Consider the following 23,463-nt stretch of genomic DNA (forward strand, 5'->3'; position numbering starts at 1 on the left):
GCATTGCTTAATGCCTGTGTATTATCAGCTAACCTAATACCCAAAGACCAAAAATGAAAGCCACCTCAGCCCCCATCCATGTCTATTTCCGTGTGACATAATTTTTCTCATTAGATAAATTTAGTGACTAGACTCATGGAGCATTATGCCTTTCTGAGTTTCCGAGTTCATTGGTACAGATTAGATTACTCAACAGTGATCCGGCGATTGAGATGGTGTCATCTTCTGCGATTAGGCTTCAGAGGACAATCCCTTCTCCGGATCTCCGGCCCTGGAGGGGAGGCAGCGAGGGAGAAGATTGTTGTGCTTGACACGTATTAGAGTAAAGCGAAGCAAATCAGCAGAGCTTAAAGCTGACCTGTGCTATCTGTTATGTATTGGCCTTAGACTAACTCACACACTTCATTGATTTCACACTCCTTTTACCACAAACAACTCCCTTTCCTTTACGTGTGCGAGGCATTGGGCTGTAAGAACCCTATTGGCTAATTTTGAATCATATAGTAAAGCCCATTTCTTCAGGCAAGTTCATGGGAAAGATTTTTTGTGAGTCATGCAGCATAATGAGACAAATGTAATTGGAAAGATCTGCACTGATAGACTGAAGCAATTCGGCTTTTTTATTCGTTTGATACTTTTTAAACCGCATAATTCTGGAACATCAGGGTGAGAAAGTGTGAAATACAGATGAGTGAATCAATTCCAGTCACATGTCGATTTGAACAAAGACAGAGAACAGACCGTAGCTCGACTCACTGATCCTCACCAGATTCGCTGAACCAGAAATCACCTGAAAACCCAACGACAACAAATGTCCTAGTAACAGAAAGCAGATGTGGTTAGGAAAAGCATTGTTGTCAAAAATTAAGACCTGGTATGACTCTCTGAATTCAGTTTGCAGTGACAAATTAGTCTAATTTGGAATTCAAAACTATTCTGGACACTAAAACAACCATTCTGTTCTGAGATACTAAGAACAAACACAACACAAACCAACCTGACAAAAAGGATATTACATGTATAATACAAGCCTCTGTATGCCTCCCCTACAATAACTTAAGTTTCTTTGAGTTGAAGCATGTCTAATTATATGTTATGTTGATGCTACTTTTAAACAGCACCTTTCCGTTGAGTAATGAAAAGACTTGCCCTCTGCGAGTGCATCGCCACCTCAGACAGAATTGCACCTATCTAATTAATGCATAATGTGTGGGAAGACATATCATCTTCTTTCAAAGAAAGAAAAAGTTTCATTCGAATACACTGCAATTATTAGCTTAGGTTCCCGTGTATATTTTCGCATGCATTTGAAGCCTTCAAGTTTTTCCGCTTCGCTAAACTTAAACAAGGAGAGAACTCTCATTTTATCACTCTAGATTTAAAATTTACATTTAAAATTTCTACTTTCAAATGTCACATGAAGTTTCCCATAAGTCTTTTGGGGTGCGCAGTGAAATTGATTTAGTCAGTGTGAATCCCAATTCGCAGTTCATTTGACAAATTTACGAGTGAAACAGGATGTTTATTTATGAGAAACAAATGCAGCTATTTGCATTTTCATTAACATTATCCAATAGCCTGTGTAGCCTGAATGATGTCAGCGGAAAAGGAAGTCATTTTAGAGGAAGTTGTTTAGAGGAAGATTACGAAGAATAAGGCCACATCCAAAATAGGGCTGCAACAACGAATCGATAAAATCGATGAAATTCGATAATTAAAAGAGTTATCATTATCGTTGTGTCGCGCGACTATTATGCCCCTCAATAAGACGCGGAGATGTTTGAATATGCGGTTGAGCGCAAAGCAGAGTGGAAGCGGACGAGCTGTGCTGTACCCGTCGTACCACGCAGTAGAATAGCAAACCGAGCCGAGCTGTACCAGTCGAAAAGCGCCATTAATAAATCGAATAAATAAAGCGACGCGACATGGCACAGGAGCACCACGGTGGTGATTCAGCACCTAAAACGAAAACATCTTGGAGTGAGGAGGAGGAAGGGAGTTCAACAGCAGGGGAACGTTAAGTCACTACAAAATCCCACTTTTGTTCCGTTTCGAAGTGAGGAGCGTGACGTCCCTCCAGTAGCTCTTCTGGTGCTTGTTTACTCGTTAATAACAGTAGTAAAGCAGGGGTGGTATAGTTTGCAAGACTAAATACACGTTTTTATTCACTTGCCTTTTTTGGCCCATTCATTTTTCAATCTGTTGCTATTCTAATTTCGTTGACAAATAATTTGTCAATATTTTAATCAACAACATTTTCACAGACAAAAACGAGACCAAAATCAAAACCAGCTTTGAATGACAAAAACTATGACTAATATCTATTGTCATTTTCGGTCAGCATTCGGTCTTAAAGTGACAGCAGTCCATTAACCTGCTTCCATTTGTGCTTTTAACATTAATCAAACAACAAAAGACAAAACAAAAGAGAAAATCACCTCTTTAGTTTTAATAAGGATTCATTATATTTATTATACATTAATTATTTAATCCATATTTAATCTATAAGGAATGTTGTATGCAAGTTGTTATAAAGAATGCATATCATTCATTGAAAATAAGACGTGTTCTTCTTAAGGGGGAGTAGTTTTATTTAATTGTTACATAATATTTGTTTATATGTCACAGCAGTTAAATCTGTGTCTGTATTGCATGTTTAAACTTTAATATCATTTATATTAATAGGTTAATACAGTAGATGTTTTCTCCAGGAGTATAAGGGGTTTGTACATTTTAGAGAAATTCTTAATGCTTTACAATTTAACTAAACCCATAAAATTTTGTTTGTGAGTGTGTGCGTCTGAGTGTAGTGTAGAGAACAAGTTCTAACATCCTGTTAAGTTTTCTGATTAGTATTTTTCTTTATAAAAAAAAAAAAGATTTATAGATTTATTGTAGCAACCTGTGCATTTTCTGAAGATTTTTTACACTGAATTTGCACTGTCAGTTCTGTTTTTGAATAAAGGATTGGAAATGAATGCGAAAAATAATCGACAGATTAATCGATTATTAAAATAATCGTTAGTTGCAGCCCTAATCCAAAATCGCATGCATCCCAAAAAACAATACGATCTCATGAGAATGCGTATCAATAGTATCAATAGTACGAGGGTGCAATGTCGTGGAATGTATACGCCAAAATGAGTTTTTCGCGTGCATTTGATACGCACTTTTTGGCGTGTATATGACACGCTCTTGGGTAGGATGGGGGTGTGGGGTTCATGCTTATAATACGCCATAAAGTGCGTATCATATGCACGCGAAAAACTGCGTAGCATATGCATGCTAAAACTCATTTTGGCGTATACATTCCACGACATTGCACACTCGTATAATTTATACGCATTTTCAAAAGAAGTATGTCCGAATTCACAGTATACTCATAAACAGAGTTAGTAGATTACTTACAAATTGTAATCGGATACTGGTTACAAATGACATGACAAAAATTGTAGTTAGTAACGTAATCCATTACATTAGATATTTAAGATAATATAATCTGACTACTTTTGGATTACTTTAAGATTACTTTTGACCTAACTTGTTTAACACATTGATTTTAGTAGAACTAATCTTTTACCATATTGATATAAAAATACAAAGAGAAGGAAAATATATTCCATTCTTTGTTATCAACAACATGAAGTGCATTAAATATTAGAGAGATTATGCGATTTCGGATGCAGCCTATAAGAAAATTCGTACATATTATTATATTAAACTAGTAAAAATATTTGGAGTAACATGAATTGAATCATTTAAAAGAAAGTAAATAAAGTAAACAGAAATGTTGAAATCTAAAAGTCTTTTTTAAACAAAGTGAGCTCATGTGCCATGATTGTTTATACTCTCACAGTGAGCAAAATAACTTGCTATGTTACTTTAAGCCAGTGCAAAGAAGGATCCCTGGTCAGCGCAGTACTGCACGCTGGGTCCCTCGTGTCCCGGCTAATCCTCTTGTGATGAGAGCATCTTCTCCCCCTTTGGCGCTGATGTAAAGGGGAAAGAGACAGTGACAGGGGTCACCTCAAACTGAGATCAGGGCTGGCAGCTTATTAAGTCCCACAAACACTGAGCCCTGTCCTGCCGGAGAGGTGTCCCTCGTTCGGGTCTAGTAATTCCTTTCTTTCCAGCTGTGGTAGTTCTCTCCATCACTGTAGTGTGCTTAGCTTGAAACAAGAGGCCTACGAGGTAAGCGAGATGAGAACATGCATTAGATTGAGGATGTTTAGAGCCAGCTTTTGAAGGAAGTACAACCCCATCTTTTGAACATTTGTTTCAGTAGTACACAACAACAAGATTATGACTTAGATATTAGTACAAAAAATACAGAATTTTGCAAACAATAAATGTGAAGCACCAAAAAGTACAGTTTTTTTATGTAAACCCTTATTTTTCATGTAACCCATCTATAATTTTGAAATGACACAAAATAGCACATGCACCACGTACATGAGATAATATTTTCATCTAATTATCAATTGGACAAGTGTTCTCCTAGAAAGATAATTAATCAAATTAACAAACCCAAAGCAGAAATAGACTAATTAGCAAATGTTAAGACATTCACACTCTCTTACGAGACTAATTTGATTAATGCCACGTTTTCTTCTCAGATTTAGACAAAACATCAGATCAATTAACTGCTTGAAAAGACACTCAACATCTGTCCTAAATTAGCTTTGATTTCAAAGCAGTCAACCTTGAAATTTTCAACATTTGATCAAGAGTCTTTCAGAGCTTAGAGCAAGAGTGAAGTAATCTCGGAGTGCAGTGAATTACTGTTATTTTAAAGATAATTCCTCTGTACAAACTCTCTTTTCATTCGTAGTCCAAGCGGACTTCATGACAACTTCACAATTGTTGCCACCACTTTATTCATGAGTTCCAGGCTTCATTTGGCCTAAAAATTAAATGCATTAACATGTCAATTTAAAACAAATGCTGAAGCCTTAGTGACTGCATACATTGAATTTAATGTTACTACATGGATCACCCACAAACAGGGACTTATTGATCCTGACTTAATGCAGAGATCATTGTTAATGCAGAGAAATTAATCTTGACTTCATAAATCCGATCTGAGGGGTCTGTTAAGCTTGTGCAGCACAATAGAGGTTATAGAGATCAGGGCTAATATCAGTGAAGGTCTGGAGTAAAGATTAAACCTTCCTATTAATGTCACAGTCCAACAGCTCATGTTTAAACAGAAATATCTTCTAAACTCAACACAACCCTTTACATTCTCATATAAGGTTTGTTATGTTGTAATTATTGCAGGTCCACCGTATGATCTAAAGTTTAAAGTCTATTTTTGCTAGTTTAACGACGGGAAAAAGGGTTGGCCCTATTCTCTTAATGAGTCATGGGTGTGTTTTGGGCGTAACGTGCAGTAAACCAATAAGTGTCTCATCTCCCATTCCCTTTAAAAGCCAATTGTTCTTGCACCATGCCGGATTCGCTATGTACATGGCGGAATTTGTGAGCGGAAAGACTGAACGCTTCTCCAGAGAGGAATCTTTTTATTTTGAATATTTAAAAATGTTAATGTGCTGCTGCATCCCTGTGTGTGTAATAAGCAAAGTGTATGCACGTTGTGGACCCACCTATAGGTGCATATTACTAATACGCTCTTTAAATAACAAAAAAAATACATCAATATTGCGCCATTGACCAACTGAAACCTGGTGTAAAATGTCAATGGTTAGTAATATGCGCAGTCTATTTCAGTTGCCTATAAATATCAACGTGACAATGCGACTGAACACACCTCCTTTTCAGACCAGCACACCCATGGGCACACAAAATGGCCGCAAATGCATTTAAAACAACATGACGCAGGACGTGAAAATGATAACTGCGTTGGGCTGAAACTAGCAAAAAACACTTGCGTCGAGTGTATGATAGCGCCCAAGGTGTCATCCAGAAAAAAGTATAGCTTATGTAAATTACGTACAAGAACCATTGAATAAATAGTTTAAATGCGGATCACAACAAATGAATGTAAAATCAGATATGTGTTAATGTAAGATAAACAATATCTAAATAGCATAAATACATAAAGAACATAGGCTACTAATTTGCAAACACTGCACTGTAAAAAATCCAACTTATGTTTTGTATGACAAATTCAGCTTTTAAAGTTTATTCAAGTATTTAACATGAAAAAAGTTTGTGCAACTAATTGACCCTAAGTTGAGAAAACTCAAAAATGTTCTGCAGCTGGTTGCCTTAAACTTTTAAGTTTTCTCTACTTTTTTTTTTTTTTTTTACAGTGTGGGTGTTTCTTCTACTATGGGTATAAAAAGAAAAATATCACTTGAATATCTCTGTTAAATGTGAATCCACTTAGTGGAGAATAGTGATAATCTTACCAAATAGTGAGAGTGACAAGGTCAAAAGAGCCCATAGTTGAAGCAACACCTTGAGATACATCATTATTATTTTGCATATCTGTAACAGGTCAGTACATCTCTTCACTCATTTTCCATCATATTCAAAACAAAGATGTACAGTCAGAAGAAAGTGAAGAGAGTCCAGGCTTGAGCAACAGCATTAGGGGACAAAACCAAATTGTTTCTGGTTGGATGCTCAGCTCAACCTAAGGTGATGTACCAGGCAAGATGGAGGCCAGACTCCACACAGCTGCTTGCTGCTCCCTGTGGCCCCTCACTTGGGAACACTAACCCTCATCTCAGGGGCCATAAGCAAAGCCTGAGGGTCCCCTGAGACCAATTCCTGCCATCCTGTGGCCCATTTCCGGCCGTCATTCAAATTAGCAACTAAAAGAGTAGCAGTGTCTACGTCTGAAGTCATCAGATGAAAGCAATGTGATGTTTTAAGAGCGCAACAAAAAACATCTCCAGACCAAACAAAATATTGTTATGTCTGGAGCGTAACATGCATAACATGCATTCCTCACATCTAAACTTTAAAAACAGGAGGATCAAAGACTTTTTGTTGATATACGTCAGTCAAAATAGCAGGTGTTTTGCAATGACAAACATAATGTCAAAGTGCGACATTAATTCAAGTCAATAAGCAGATCATCATTAATCCTTCTAACATCCCAGGGGAAGACCATCACCGTTTCAGTGTTGCTGTCAAATTATAAACAATCAAATACGTGAATGTTGTGGAGATCCATTGCAACTTCTGGAAGTGCTTTCTCTTATTTTTTTGTGAATAAATACATGCCGGTTCGGACAAATTGCGTCCTCGGATATAAGCAATTTGCTTTAGCATACTTTTCAATTACTGCTCAGCGTCAGAAGGCAGAAGAGGATGAGAGGAGTGGGTCAGGGCGGCCCCAAAACAATGACAGGGCCCCGGAGCCTCGGGCCCCCCGCAGCTCTCCCATCTGCAGTCATTACAGTGACTAGTCAGACATGAAGGAAAAAGCCCACTCTCCACTCTCTCTGTCACACAGCCGTCAGGCAGGACAGCAGAGACAGACAGAGAGAGAGGAAAATGCCACTATGATTTCATATGCCACTCTGTGGGCCTTGCCCCAAACCATCCATTACCAAAGTATTATTGGCAGAGCGGTGCTCTGTGCCTGTTGGAAGAAACGCCAGTACACGGACAGTAGGACTCCCATCAATGAGCGATTATTCAGCAATATTACAAAAATGGTCGGCCCATGTGCCTCCCTCTAAGTTGCATAAACCTTGTACCCTTTCCGAGGGGGGCCAAGGGCCACTCATCAAACAAATAGTCAGGGGCCCGTTGAACTGTAGCCTGCCTGTGACCCCAGCCTCTGAAGGATTATCTGTGGAAGCTGGGAGGACCACATGACTCATCCGAGAGAGGAAATAGACTTTTCATAAGCATAGGGAGAAGTCACTCAACTCCAGCTCCAGGAAGAGCTCTTGAACCTATAGGAGACAGACACAGAGAATTATCATGTCAGAAAAACAGGCACTGTGACAAACCCGTGCTACACGAATTGAATGCATCTGACCAGTAGGGGGCCATAGAGGATTAGTATTGGGCTCAGCGAGGCTCTGACCTCATATATAATTTTATGAGCCTGCAGAGTCTAATGACACAAAAAGCTGCAAAATGGACCTTTACAGAAAACAGGCAGCTATAACTGTTGTATTTTCACATGACATTGAAAGCATTTTATTTATTTTGGATATGCTTTTTGCAATATCTCTCAGATGGGCATTTCATTAACATAATTTTACCAGTTTATTTAATATAGTTTGTATGTATATTGTATAATACACCCACATAAATGTTAAAATATACACATTATCATAGCAAATTTACCTGAAAGGGCCTGTTTAAATCCATCCACAGATAAATTGGTAACCCATAACCAGAAGTTAATCCTAGAAAAGTAGTTCTCCTCCTAACAAGACAATTTCGACCAGAGTTTCTCTAACTATATGTCATGCTTTGCAATTATCTTATTTATATTTATACATCAATAATCAAAAATGAATTTTTGAAAATACTTTTTTCTAGTGTTTTACTGTAATAACATACTTAACTCTTAAAAATAAAGATTCCAAATACGAGTTTTCACTGCAATGCCATAGAAGAACCATTTTTGGTTGAACAATTTGGTTACACTTTATTTTAAGGTGTCATTGTTACTGTGTAAAGCTATATTTAAGTACTGAGTAATATTAATGAACTGCATGTGGGTTACGGTAGGATTAGGGTTTGGTTGAGGGTTAGTTGCATGTAATAATGCATACTGTTATTACTATGGTAAGTACTGTAACACATGTAACAAGGACACTGTAAAATATAGTGTTTCTAAAACAATTTATTTTCCCCCTTGTGTGAATAACATAATCTAAAAGATTTTTATCCCACTATAAAGAACCTTTTGTGCAATAAATGTTTTAAACATGGATGCTAAAGATTCTTAATTAAATATGCCAATAAAGAACCTTATTTGTTGGAGTGTACACACAACCTTGGCGTGAAGCCAGTTTTATAGTGAATTGTCACTGATGACTTAATTGGCTTTATATATATTTTTTGTAAAAAACATTTTCATAGACCTCAGCCATTTTAAAATGCAGCAGGACGCTTTTTTGGAAAAAGGCTGAAACAGGCAACTTTGCAGCTTGAATAAAGCACATTTTTTGATGGAAGAATTATTACAAGTGCTTTAAAAAAAAGAACTGCACATTTCTGATTTTAAGCCCTCCAGAATGCTTTGCCCCATTGATCATTTTAAATGGATTATGCACAATATTTTTTTAACCCATAATACTCAGAAAAAAGAAGACCTGCTTGCTGATATTAATGCAGTTATAAATAACCAATTGCAGTGGTAAAATTACTGTTATCTGGCCATGCAATACTGTTAAATACAGTTTGAAAGAGGGCTGTTTTATTGCGGAAACTCTATGGCCCTCATCACTGCACCATCTCGGCGCTCAACACAAAGCAGCATCTGAAATCTCCAGCTGCCCACGGAGACAGTGAGTGAAACTAATACAAGCCCTCACGGCACTCATCAAACCACACGAAGGCAGAAAGAGACAGGGCTCCGCTTCCCACACACAGGCGACGGGAATCGTCCCCGCTCTGCTTCTAATTGAGAGGTGAGTGGCAAATGAAGCCGGACATACAGCTCTCTCCTTGGAGACCCAGCGGCACAGGTCAACGCCTACTTCACACCCTCTGAGCCCAGAAGAACAGAGGGAGAATGAGAAAAAGATGGAGAATCTTGCCTGGCATGGGTATGGATGTGGGAGTTGGGTCACACCCAAGCCGCCCGCCCAGCTGGCTGCTCTTATCGACTGTCAGGGCACATAAGGGTGTGCAGGAGAGGTTGGGGGTTGCAGGGGTGTTTGTGGGCCACCAGGGACAGTATGACACCCTCTGCGAACTTGTTTGACCATCTTTCACTTCGGTTCTGTGTTTTTCTGTTACACTAAGCTTCTTTCTCATTGGTGTTTCAAGGGATTATGGGTGTTTGATTGACTTTATGGTGGCAGGGAAAAAACTGGTAGGGCTAAAACCACACCTGGATCATAAGCATGAATTTAAAATACTTTTAGAATACTTTAAAAGAAATGACACACTTTTAAACAAATACTATTTCATTTCATACAGATGTGGATTTAACAATTGTGAATAAAATATAATATTTAAATATTTGCAAAAACTTTGAACCTAATAATGCTTAATGACGGTTTAGTTATTTCCTGCAACTGTTCAAGATCAGATCAATACAGTTTTTTAAATGAGTATCATTTTTATTTTCAGATAATTTTGTCAGTAAACAATTACTTGAAATACAAGAAGAAATATGACAAATCAGACGGATTGCAACCATAATAAAGGTTACAAAGTTAGTCAATTAAAAAAAAAAAAAATTATATATATATATATATATATATATATATATATATATACATATTTTTTTAAATTTTAGATTATTAATTCATAAAATAAACAGTTAAGTACCTAATTGGAATAAACATTAAATGGATAGAAATTTGAACACATGGCCACAGGAATACCATTCGATTTTTTGTATAAGATGTTTTACAATCTCAATTTGATCTGTTTTTCTTTGAGCAGCGTGGTTTGTTGATTTATTTGCCTGCTCATAAACAGCTCTCACCCTCTGTGTACTTTCTTTAATCCACTCACTGTCGCGGTCGGGGTACGTAGATCTGCTGGGCCACTTGTGGCTGACAAACTCGGCACTAGCAATTCGGTGATGCCCCAGTGCGAGGATGAGGCCTGCTAGCTTTGATCAACTCTAAAGTTGAGTGCTCTGTTCATACACACACACACACGCAGAGAGAGAGACATGCACATGTACACACCACCCCAGCAGTGTTTGAAGACAGTAGGAGAAGGAGCCTGCAGGAAAATGGCATTGCACAGCATGACGGTCTTGCTGTTGTCCAATATGCTCATAGTTTATTTCTACCGCAGCTTAAGACACCAGCGGTTGCCTGAAAGGTTCGTTCTCCTCCAGTTGTTGTTGTCATGAGCGCTCACCCTGACATCTGGAGCCAGAGAGGAGAGATACAAAAGCATTCAGATGTTGGACAGCTTCAAGATATGACTTAGGTTATAGGTAAGTGAAGTCCTGAGATGAAATTGGCCTCAAAAGTGTATGAAAAGGTTCACATGCAATTTTTTAAATGCAAACTTACATTTTTATCAGTTTAGTTACAACCTAAATTCAATACATTTTAGGCAATATTTCACCATTTACTCACCCTCATTTTATTCCAAACCAGTATGAGTTTCTTTCTGCTGTGGAACACAAAAAGAGAAGTTCTGAAGAATGTTTATGCTGCTCTCTTCACACAATGAAAGTAGATGGAGACCACAGAACTTATGCGCTATACTCCAAGTCTTCTAATCAGCAGACACACTGTGTCTGTGTGTGTGAAAGCGGGTGAAGTCAATAGATGATCGCTAGATATACAGACAGACAATGTGAATAATAGATAGACAGACTGATTATACAAACTATCGACAGATATAGACAGATAATGCGAACAATAGACAGAATAACAGATTTAACTATTCAACGCCTTTCTCAACCTCTTTCTGCAACAGAAGTAATTAGCGTTCACCTTGACCATTTCAGCCCAGCGCGCTTCATCATGAGAACGGATCGCAACTCACTAAGATAAATAAGCTCATTGTTTGGCGGGTCTTTGGGTGGCTTACGTGCAAGGTCCAATTGCTCTGTCTAGAGGGTGTGCTGTTGTGTGTGTGTGTATGTGTTTGGGCTCAGTGAGGCAGACAGAACTGGCCGAGCTAATGAACAGCATTGCTTTCATGGACAAGCAAAGCAGGACCAACAGGGCCCCACTGCTCAAAGCCTCCTCATTTCCCCCTCAAGTTCACTCAGCTACCAACACAACAGAACTGTCGGAATCAAACATGGTATGCATGAGTGTGGTCCTCATATCTGGACAAAGCCCAACAGCATCAAAAGGCCTCCAAAACAGTTCTTTGAGTGGTTTTGTATCATTGGGCTACTGTATTTGAGAGGTCTTTGATTGCTCTATCATCTGAGATCAATTCACTTTCTTTCCCTTCATTCTATTCCAATCATTCACCTTTTTTCTTGTACCATGATAAATCAATTATTCATTCCGAGGATGGGAGTGAAGCCGGAGTGCTAAAAATACAAGTCAATAAGCAACCAAAGGTCCATTGTTTTCGACGGAAAGAAGACTGTAGAAAATGCCACATCTCCAGAGTTCGACAACTGATGCTTCTCTACAGGTCCCTCAGGCTTCCGTTCCTACCATTTAGACAAAAATAACACATCGATTGTGTCGAACAGTATATTTTCTAAACTTCTGAAGCTCAAAATGCAAAGTTGCATTGAAGGTTACACTATGAAGTATTGTTGAAGAAAACTACAGTGGGTTAAACTGATAAGAGCTTTATCAAATATCTGGTTAAATTGAAACAAAACCATTTGGAAATTAATCAAATATAATATAACGGATACTACTAAAGTGGTTTTGACAGTGTAGAACCGATTCATGCCGATAGTCAAAATTCTAGTTTTGTGAGTTTAAGGGTGAGTTGGTTCGTTTGATTGCGTTCATATATCATTCGAACCGCAATCGCACCAGGGTTTGTTTTAATTGAACCAAACATGCCAAGTGTGAACACACCCTAAAACTAGACGATTGTCAATATGTTGACAACCAAAGGATGTTAAAAAGAAATCCCAGCACACTTTAATTCCATTAAATATGAAGTTTTGTGAGTTTAAGGGTGCGTTCACACTTTACGTGTGCGTTCACACAGTTTGGTTTGCTTGGTTCGTTTGGTCCGGACCAAAAAAAAAACATTTAGTCCTGGTCCGCTTAGCGTTCAAATTGGAATTTTTATCACCGAACCTAAAGGCATAGGAATATGTTCACAACCTAATTGGTCGGCTTTTATGACGTAGGTTGTTTGTACATGACGTCACGCGGTGGCGCAAAATTGAGATGGAGGGCAGTATGCAATTTTCTACATAGGAATCACAAACTCAAAATGCCTATGTTTTGCGTCATTTACGGTTGCTCAGAAATCAATCAAACCGAGAAATCACAAGGAGCTTTTATTGTTTTTATCTTTAAAGGTTTTCGCCTATAATGGCATCCAAAAGCAATGCTGTGTGCTGGGTCGCATCTTCCTGTTTTTGGTTCGTTTACATGTCTTTCATCCATGTTGCGCTCATATATCATTCGAACCACACCAATGTTTGTTTGAAAGCCCCATCTTTTCAGGGGTTTGGTCGGCTTGTTAGGTTCACACTTCCTCAAATTAACCGCATTAACAGAACAAATCGCACCAGGGTTTGTTTTAATCTAACCAAACATGCCAAGTGTGAACACACCCTAAAACTAGACTATTGTCAATATGTTTGCAACCAAAGTATGTTAAAAAGAACACTCTATTATTCCGCTGAATATGAAATGAACACTCTGTGATAATTGGCATGCAAGAAATCTAGAACTCCCCCCATCCACAGTTGTTTCTAGCTCTTTAGCGGAATTTCACAACACACGGCAGGCCCAAATCTCGTCGAGAGCAGAGGATTCGTCTCTCCCCTCGTCTCATTTGCAGTCTTCCAGTATGGGATGGCACTGAAATTGGAATGTTATGCATCAGTGGTCACACTCGAACTCCAACTGTTTTCTCTGCAGTGAGTGTCGAGGCCTGGGGAGCGGCAAGTAACCTGCTAAACTGAGGGTGTGACTTCACGGTCTTTGTGAAAGACCCAGGGCTGTAGAGAGGTGGGGTAGTGCCATGTAGTCGGTTTGCATTACAAAAAGAACGGCAATGTATTTTTTATAAAGATTTGATGGTGCCTTGTTTCTGCTGACAAGCAGAAGTCTGTCAAGCATGTTAGACTGATAAGCGATAAAAGCTTCCATGTACATCTGAGCAATGAACAACGGTGTTGCTCTGGGTAGCCCCACTCAGAGTGAAACCGCATTGGTCCAAAAAAAAACTGCTTGGCAAAACTGTACATTAAACATCAAATTTTAAATCAATATAGGTGTTACTCATATGTGAAACTAGTATTTATTGATCTATTCAATACATAAAGGAAATCTATGAAATTACCCCAAAAGAGAAAACAGCATGCCGCTTCTTTCCAAAAATGTTAAAAATGTAATTTCCTTCACTTAATATAATCAAACACATATAATTTGAATTGTGATGAAAATAAAACTATAATTGTTACCATGGACAAGTGCATGTGGGTTTTTCTTCAATTTGAATAGTTTTCAGACTAATTTCAGACACATTAAAACTACACTCTTAAAAATAAAGGTTCTATATCGGCATCAATGGTTCCATGAAGAATCTTTAACACCCATGGAACTTTTCCATTCAACAAAAGATTATTTTACTGGAAAAAGGTTCTTCAAATTATTAAAATGTTCTTTACACTAAGAACATTTTTTCTTTTCAGAACAATTCAAAGGTTCTTTGCGGAAACCAAAAAGGTTCTTCTATTTGGCATTGCTACAAAAATCCCTTTTTAGAACCTTTATTTTTGTGTAACAGACTTAAGTGAAGAAAACAAAAATTAAAATATTATTTAATTGTTTTCAAGGTACATAAAATGAGCTATGACATTAGCCATAGCAAGACAAAACAGTCTGTCATCCAAACATGTTTTAAAAACTAGCATATTTAAGACTTTTTATTAAAACTAACAAACTTAAGAAGCTATTAATCATATGCATTTAAGACATTTAAGACATTAAGACATATGCTAGCTGTGAAATTAAAATGTAATTTCCACCACATATTATCAAACACACAACATTTGATATGTGATAGAAATGAGACTGGTGAAAATGTCATGATATGGGAAAAAAAGAAAGAAAAGTATGCATGCTCACTGCTAGACATTATTAGCAGACAAATCAATTGAACTAGTGAGTGTGAAAAAAGTGTTTAAGAGACTTTATTTTAAAGTCCACAGGGCCAAAAGTAGCCGTTGAAAAAAAACACCCAAAGTCCGCAGAGAAAGAGCGCGGTCTACCATCTTGTCACTGATGGCGTTGCAGATTAGCTGTGGCCCGGTTGACCTGGGCGCGAGAAGAGGGCCAGACAGCTGTGATTGCGGTAGAGATTTCACACAGTGTAATTACCGCACTGACACCAAGGACTCAGAGGTAGAGAGAGAAAGAGTGTGTGTGTGTATATAAGCGATTGTAGAAAGTGTAGCAGTGGCGGAGGGGGGAGGGAGCAAAGAGAAGCAGAAAAAAGGGGGCTCTACAGGTTATTAGCACTAAACACTGGGAAATGAAACAGCAAAGTCAATGCGTAATTTGAAGGCCCATCAAGCCTCATCAGGAACAGCAGGGAGGAGAGTGTCTGACTTCATCAGCTCGCTCTCCTGACTTGTGTGGAAAATTACAGTAATTAAAAAGGCAGCTAAGTACTCCGCTGAGCGCAAGGGGATCCTTTCTCCCCCCCCCCACCTCCCGTCACCTTCAGCGTGGCCGGCTGCTTTTTGCATGACCTCTCCGTTCCCCCCGGCCCTTGCTGCCGGGCTTTGTGTGGAGCCGGAGGGATGGTAATTACCGCCTCACTGGTTGATGTCGTATTGATCAGCCGAGAAAGGTGCCGCAGCAAAATGAGAGTCACAACACAGTGGACTCGGGCCAATCGAAAGGTAATTCCAGCCCGCGCGATGATTCGGCCCTTCTCCCCTCACTCCGCCGCTGCCTCGTTCTCCGCAACCCTTTCATTAAGAGACAGCTGTGATATTGCCGAATCGATACCCAACGCTGCATTGATTGCACTGTCAGTGAGGCTTTCTGCACAAGGCTCAATCAGTGAACTCTGACACGCGCCCTCTGATCCTAATACTCTCTTCACTGTATTGGCCAGGCCATTCAAAAACGAATGGAAGGAGAGCGACCACCGTGCCCACTTGGTTTACAATGACACTCTGGCATCTTTAGCGCTCTGTCAATACTCCACTTATTTGCCAAATTCTAGAGGTAACATCTTTAAGATGGAGTGTTATGGGTAATGATATGGCTGTTGAGGGCTGCCAAAATGAAGTGGCCATATGTAGTAAATAAATAAAAGTATAGACAAGCTAAACGGCGAAAGGGAGGCAAACAGATCGATTACAAGAGAAAGCCAGGCAATAAGGTCGGGCTCAGAAGAAAAAAGAAGTGCTAGCCAGGTGACGATAAAGATAAGAAGTCTAACAACCTCTGTCAAAACATTACAGAGGGCTGCACCGGCTAATGGGAATCTTAATTATGCTGTTAAGAAAAGCAGTGTACTCTCTGCCAAGACAGCAATTAGGATCGCTCTGTCATAGACTTTCGATCACCTGCCCGTAACTCCTACAATGTATACGTTTCAGACGCCTCAGACGAGTCTGTTGACAGTCCAACTCAATCCAATCTCTTCAACTGAAAAAAGTTTTCTGTGAAGATAAATGGTTGTCGATGTTCAAAAAGTCTGCAAATGTCACATTGATGATGAGTTTTCTCCAACAAGGTGGTAATCAACAGGTCTGTTTACAACAGCCTGCCATCTGCCCGGTTTTTGTGCCTGATTCACAAAAGGAATTATAGAAATGCATGCTCGCACAATTTGCACAAAGCAACTTTTGCTTTGTTTTTGTTAATATTTCATTAATATTAGAGATAAATATACCGGTGAATTTTGTGAATATAGTGAGTCTGATTTACATAGAAACATGGTACTGAAATACATTATAGAAAAGTGACAACTCTTTAGTGAATCTGCCCCCATAGGGTTTGTTTAGTTTAAACTCTAGAAATTAAAGGGATAAACAAATGGGTTACAATGAGCCACTTATAATGGGTTCCATCTGTAAATTAAAAAAAATATGTAAACAATATGGATAGCACTTTATTTTACAGTCCTGTTCCGGTGTACATATTATAGATATTACAATAACTGGGTAATAACTAGGTACTAACCCTGAACCTACCCATGTAGTTACCTTATATTAACCAGCACTTTCTTAGGCACTGTACATGCACTGTAAAATAAAGTGCAACCACAATATGTGTTAACATGATTTAAGAGAGAATTTTTTTTTACTGTCCTTATCTGAGTTACATTCAATTTTGCAACTCCATTGCCATGACAATGACATACAGATAATGCAAATAATAAACATACAAAATATGAGCTTCATATTTCTGTGTTTAAATCTTCCATACATTGGCTCCATTCACTTCCATTGTAAATGGCTTACCGTAAACATTTGCTGTTTTTAAACAAAACGAAGGGCAAAATATAATTATTTTTTTTGCGGTTATTATGCCACAAATGCTGTTGTTTGAGCTAAACTTGCATTAAACTTACACTCGAAAAAAAAAAAGGTTCTATATGGCACCAAAAATGGTTCTTGGCTCGTAATCATAGGCAGACCTTTTTTAGTGCTATATAGCACCAATTTTGGTGCTTCAGTGGTTCTTCAGAGGTTCTTCACCGGTTCTTTGACTAAGGTGCTATATAGCACCTCTGAAGAACCACTGAAGAACCACTGCAGCACCAAAATTGGTGCTATATAGCACTAAAAAAGGTTCCCTTATGATTACGAGCCAAGAACCATTTTTTGGTGCCATATAGAGCCTTTTTTTTTAGAGTGTAGAATATCTATTTAACACTCCATCTTTACAGAAGAAATTAAGATTGCATATATATGAAGGAACGTACAACCATTGCAAGTTGACTCAAGCTTAAACTACCCAGTACTATAATTAATGGTGACTGGCTGTAATTGAGGCCAGCCGTGAGAGATGTTTGTGTCAAGTTTAACAAAGCAGTCATCATCTAGAAGGACCACTCCACTCTTGCACTTCCCGACGCTTTCATTTTCCCTCTCAATTTGGCAAAATCTAGAGGCTGACAATTCCTCAATTTTCTCAGACTGAGCTAAGGGCTCTTAATCGCCTACTTCAACTTAACACTTAAAGCAGGGTGAGGAGAAGTGCACGAGGAACACAGGTCACCACGGAGAAGAGGGTGAATGACAGCTTGGACTTCTTTATGAAAGGCAGGGCCCTCTGAAATGGCTGCTCAGGTGCAGATTTTGACAAAGAGAAGAGAATGGGAAGATAGGCCTCTACAAGGGTGTGGTGAACCTTTCCAGAGAAGACAAACTGTTGTCTTTAGAATTATTGTGTTGGAGAAACTTAACGTAATGACAGCAGTTAGAGAATTTGTGCGGAGGTCACACCATTTTTAAATCGGGGGATATGATCCCTTTTTAGCATCATTGGGTCATTATCCGAGCTAACAATTGAAATTCCCAAATAATGGAGCGATATTGTGCCGGTGCAGTCAAAAACAGACAGGCTCATACAATGCTCGTACAATGAAATTGAAAGGGATGAAAGGAAAAGCTCTGTTTCTTGTCATTTGAATAGTGAGAAAATTCAAAAGAAGCAGCTATACATGAAGCGAAGACTTATTGAAAACATGTACAATAGTACTGTTAAGCCATATTTAGGACTTTGACGAAGTTAAATGAAAGTAAACGGAGAAATCATGCTTTTGATGAACTATGAAGTGTCTGTTCAATAAGTGCAAATCGGCACAGTTTACTTCCAAATTATTGGAAAACACTTCATAATTTTTAATTCAAAAACTACTTCTGTGGAACATTATTTTTTTTTAATCCTTTTTGGTCAATTTAATGAAAGTCACAATGTTGTTTTGGACCAGCAGAAAGAAATGCATTGGGAGGTTTGGGGCTGGTTTGGGGCGACATTATGGTGAGTGTGACATCATTTTCATTTTTGGGTGAATTATCTCTTTAACCAAAAGCCAAGAAGCCATTTAGACAACTTAAATCGGCTATGGAATTATTCTGGTATGACAGTCTAGAAATCATCTGAAATCTGTATCCATCAACATTTTTGTGTGAACTCGTACTCAAGCATAGCAAGTTACTGCATTTGTTAGCGTGCAACTTTTTGAGCTATTGTGTGTTTGAGTGCCTGTGATATTGGTTTGCACTCGTTTGCTCATTGCTCAATTCTTTCTTTCCTCCGTACCCCCCGCCAGCCGCCACTAGCATGCATTGAGTAAGGCCGTGCTGTGTATGATTGCCGTGGTTCTCCGGCACTCTATTGACAACGTAGCAGGTGTTCGTTCCACATCCTCTCTCCTCTCCCTGGGAGACACTAATCCCCTTCAGGAGGCCTGGCTCCAGCCTCACCCCCAAGCCTCCCCCCATCCCTTCCCACCTAGGACAGTGGCACTAGGCTTTGATATCCAGCCCACAACCCACAGTCATTGCGCCTGACCGACGTGAGGGGCAGGTGCAACCGAGTCGCATGTTACATTCAAGACACCTCCGCTGGCTTTAGTGTGGGTTCCCAGACCTGCTTTGTTCTTTTTATCCCCCTTTGTTCAATTAGATAAATATAGGGTAAGGAATTAGGGTCATTGACACCACAGTCGGCGCAGTTTTTGATCATCATGGCAATACCAAAACCGACTTCCCCCCCAATTTCCCCCCCCCCAAAAAACTAATAAAAATGCACAGATTGCAAATAAAGTGCTTTAAGTACATTTAGCCAAGTGTATAAAGAAAAAAATCCCACAAATCGCCTTGCACAGTATGTTCCATGATTACCTGTTTAACTCTATTATAACATTCAATTCAGGGAGCCGCATGTTGCAGTCATATTCTTGTTCTCTGTAAAACCCTGCTGAGCTCCAGAGAAGCAAGCAACACCTCTTGTATTAATTAAACCCTCCACGTCTGCCGCAGCACCATCATCATAACCTGCCAATCTTCCACTGACGAATGTCACAAAACACACATCAAGGTCCCTAAGAAACGACACCTGTTCCACTACAACAGAAACAATTGACCGTACTTCAAATGTCCTCATCATTTGAAAGGTTCATCTTAATTCTTTTGGAAGCTGAACAGGGACCAATTAAAACTCGCGTCTGGCTGCATTTTGATTTAAAAGTAAGGCAGATAAGTATATTGAAAGGAAGAAAGTGGTGTGGCTAATGCGACACCCCCTTTAATTTGCACCCCTTGCTGAGCAAATATTCACGTTCCTTCCTCACACTTGGAAGTCTCGCTATTGTATACACAAAAAAGCCACTGTTAGCCCAACACGGTGCAGGTCAGGCAGTAGTTGGACTGGATTGTGACCTCTTGGCATGACATCTCAGTATATTATTAGAAAAGCCACACCTTCGTCTCTTACACAAAGGAAACCTGTGTTTACACTGCCGTGCCATTCGGGTTGTTTTACACCCCTGTTCTTCGATATCATTTACTCGTAATGAGTAGTATCCTATCTGCGAGAAATTATTGCTCACAAAGCTTTGGTGTTCGAAAGGCAAATGGATCCTGTGGTATTAACAATTCGAAGACTAGACTTTAAAGGGATAGTTCACTCAAAAAATGAAAATTCTATCATTAATTAAACACTCATGTCGTTCCAAACTTGTATGAAATCCATTCTTTTGCTGAACCCAAAAGAAGACATTTTAAAGAATGTCGGTAACCAAATTTTTCTTCCATACTATGGAAGTCAACTGTTTGGTTGCCCATATTCTTCAAAATATCTTCTTTTGGGTTTAGCAGAAGAAAGAAATTCATACAAGTTTGGAGCAACTTAAGGGTGAGTAAATTGTGACAGAATTTTCATTTTTGGGTGAACTATCCTTTTAAAATAACGCACTGACATCAAAAGGTAGCCTCTTCATCCGAGTATTTAGCCAAACGTTTGATGGTTAAATTAACATCAATCTTATTACCGGGGGGCTTGGTTAAAAGACACTAATAGTTAGGTTTGGACAAGGATAAAAAGGGTGGCACTGATCTCGGTGGACGGTTGATGGAGTGGACATATGTAAAACACACCAGAGCTGATTCATCTGACCCTACCAGATGAACTATGCTTAAACTCTTCTGTTCCTATTGATGACCCACTTGGTCGACGGCCAGACCTCAAGTACCCAGGGCCACGACCAGCCATCTGGTCAAAAGAGAAAGCACGTGTTATACAACATGACAAACATTTCATATCACAAAGCCTGAATTAGTAGGATGATGAAAAGTTAGCCAGACCTTACCAGCAAGTGCTCTTAAGGAACATACTGGTGGAACTTTCAAGACAACTACGGCAAAGTTATGATGAGCCATGTCACATGGTGGATGCTAATTGTTATTTGTCAAGTCTAACAAGCATGCCACCCCCTCCTGCTGCTCAGAGAATGTTTTCAACTTTTGATCCTGACACCTGCGTCTGCCTGGGATTCCACTCCAGCTCCATTTCTCTCTGATGTACCTCCAGGATCTAATGGATTGTAAAAAGTCTGGCAGGATGTAATCTACAAACCAGAGAATACTTTATGTGTGAACTGTGGTGTGGAGCACTTCTGCACAAATCTATGCTTTTCTGTGAAATGTCGGGAGAGAAGTTGAATTGTCAGAGAGAGGGCCAGTGAAATATGGAAAAGAACAATACAGACAGGTTATAATTCAAATCATTCAAAAAGCTTACTAAACATTAACTTATAACTCTTCCAGTTTCCAGTTATGATAATCTAAATCTTTTCCCATAACTGGTATGTTTTTACAGTAACATCAACTGACTGACAAGTTTTTTCTTGTTGTTGTAGCATTTAGACCAGAATCGACTTTAGATTTTAATTCAGTTGTTAACCATTTAAAGGTACAATATGTAATTTTCGCCTCTAGAGGTCGCTGATTCAAAACAAAGGCATAGCTTGATGACGCCTTGGTTTCACAGAATCATGGGAGTTGTTGTCTTCAGCTCTACAGCGGGTGTAAAAGAATCTGACAGGACTCGGGCAGAAATCATATTCATGGATGAGCTATTAATTTATAAATGTATTATTGTTACTGTAGTATGAAGCAGGGTGGGGCTGAAAGTTGTCAGAGCGGAACTGGAGCAATTGATAATGAGAGAAAACGCGACACATGGCTCGAGCGCAGTGGAGCTTTTATTATGCCACAGACAACCGCTTCCGCTTCTTCCATGTGTATGTGTATGTGGGGTAACACAGCACTGTTTTATCATATTAGATACATTGGAGTGTGTTGAAAGTTATGCTATAATGCTGCTGCGTTTGCTCGGCGGCTACTGTGAGACACTTGTTGCACACTGCAGTGAGCTAGATCGATATTAGGCATGGTAAAACATGGTACTCGCGGTAAATCAAGAAAGCGAGATTTAAACTATAAGACTAAATGTGTTGAGCTATATAACAATGATTAGGTTTCTGTCAATTAATGTCTCCAAACAGTTGCTCACCTGTCTAATAAAACACACAATATAATTAAGCCTTTTTGTTTTTTCCATGGTTTCTACAAAATACACTCTAAAAAAAAAGGCTCGTAATCATAGGGGAACCTTTTTTAGTGCTATATAGCACCAATTTTGGTGCTTCAGTGGTTCTTCAGCGGTTCTTCAGAGGTGCTATATAGCACCTTAGTCAAAGAACCGGTGAAGAACCTCTGAAGAACCGCTGAAGAACCTCTGAAGAACCGCTGAAGAACCACTGAAGCACCAAAATTGGTGCTATATAGCACTAAAAAAGGTTCCCCTATGATTACGAGCCAAGAACCATTTTTGGTGCAATATAGAACCTTTTTTTTTTTAGAGTGTACAATTCTCGGAAACCGAGGGTAACGTGGGTATGATGTAATTGATAGGCGTCATGGTTAGTTTCTCCGGATTTAAACATTCTTGGAAACATTTGGGATAATGCAAATTGCATGTTATAGTGGTTTTTGTATATTTTAATCCAAAAATCTTACATATTGTGCCTTCAAATTCAGCTGCAAAACCAATAATAATGTAGAAACTGTGACAACTTACCCCATATAATGTGACAAATGGACCACTTCTGAAACCACAAACAGTTTCCCGTTTCGACTGGCGGTAGTGGCAAGAGGCTGTTGTGCTTGGCCTGGCAGTAAAAATATGCCTGGTGACTTCTCTGATTTGTAGAGCTGGATTAGTGTGGTTGTCGGTGACATCGAGTGTTACGGCGCTGGAAAGCGTCCCCAGGCCCAGCGCTGCTCATGGCATACTGGGTAACATTGAGAACATGACAGGTTGTGTTTGGACGTTTGGACGGCCACAGCCATCAGGCAGCGTTATGCAGATTTCTGATGGGAGCAGCGGAGACTGGCATTCCCCCAGGTGCCACGGAGCGCCTTCTTAATAATAGGAAGTGACAAGAAGCAGACGGCCCACATCTCTTTGCTTGCCATGCTGTTCAGGACAATGCCACTTAAACGGGTGGCTGCTAAATTGGGTGTAAGGGAAAAAAGAAACATCAGCCTTTTGTTGTCGTCGTCTTGAGCGAATCAGACAATAAATCAGACAGTTGTCGTAGGACCTACATTAACACTCCTGTTTGGGTGACAAGCTAGTTATTTAGAGAAGGCTGAGATGTGGTTTGCGAGGGGCAGAATATGTCTCT

General features: G+C 39.2%; 1 long non-coding RNA gene across 2 annotated transcripts in view; it reads right to left on the reverse strand.

Annotated features, from left to right (window-relative positions):
- Nucleotides 1–6,119: 6,119 nt before the first annotated feature.
- The window catches only part of LOC307121536, a 37,828-nt gene continuing 20,484 nt past the window's right edge, over nucleotides 6,120–23,463 (reverse strand). For both annotated transcript variants that reach the window (XR_013815952.1, XR_013815953.1), the window contains exons 3-6: nucleotides 22,854–23,286; nucleotides 11,211–11,247; nucleotides 10,809–10,994; nucleotides 6,120–7,877 (exon numbers count right to left, since the gene is read on the reverse strand). This is a non-coding gene — a long non-coding RNA (uncharacterized lncRNA). The remainder of the gene's footprint in view (nucleotides 7,878–10,808; nucleotides 10,995–11,210; nucleotides 11,248–22,853; nucleotides 23,287–23,463) is intronic.

The sequence above is a fragment of the Gobio gobio genome (assembly GCF_949357685.1).
Source record: "Gobio gobio genome assembly, chromosome: 25".
NCBI lineage: Eukaryota > Metazoa > Chordata > Actinopteri > Cypriniformes > Gobionidae > Gobio > Gobio gobio.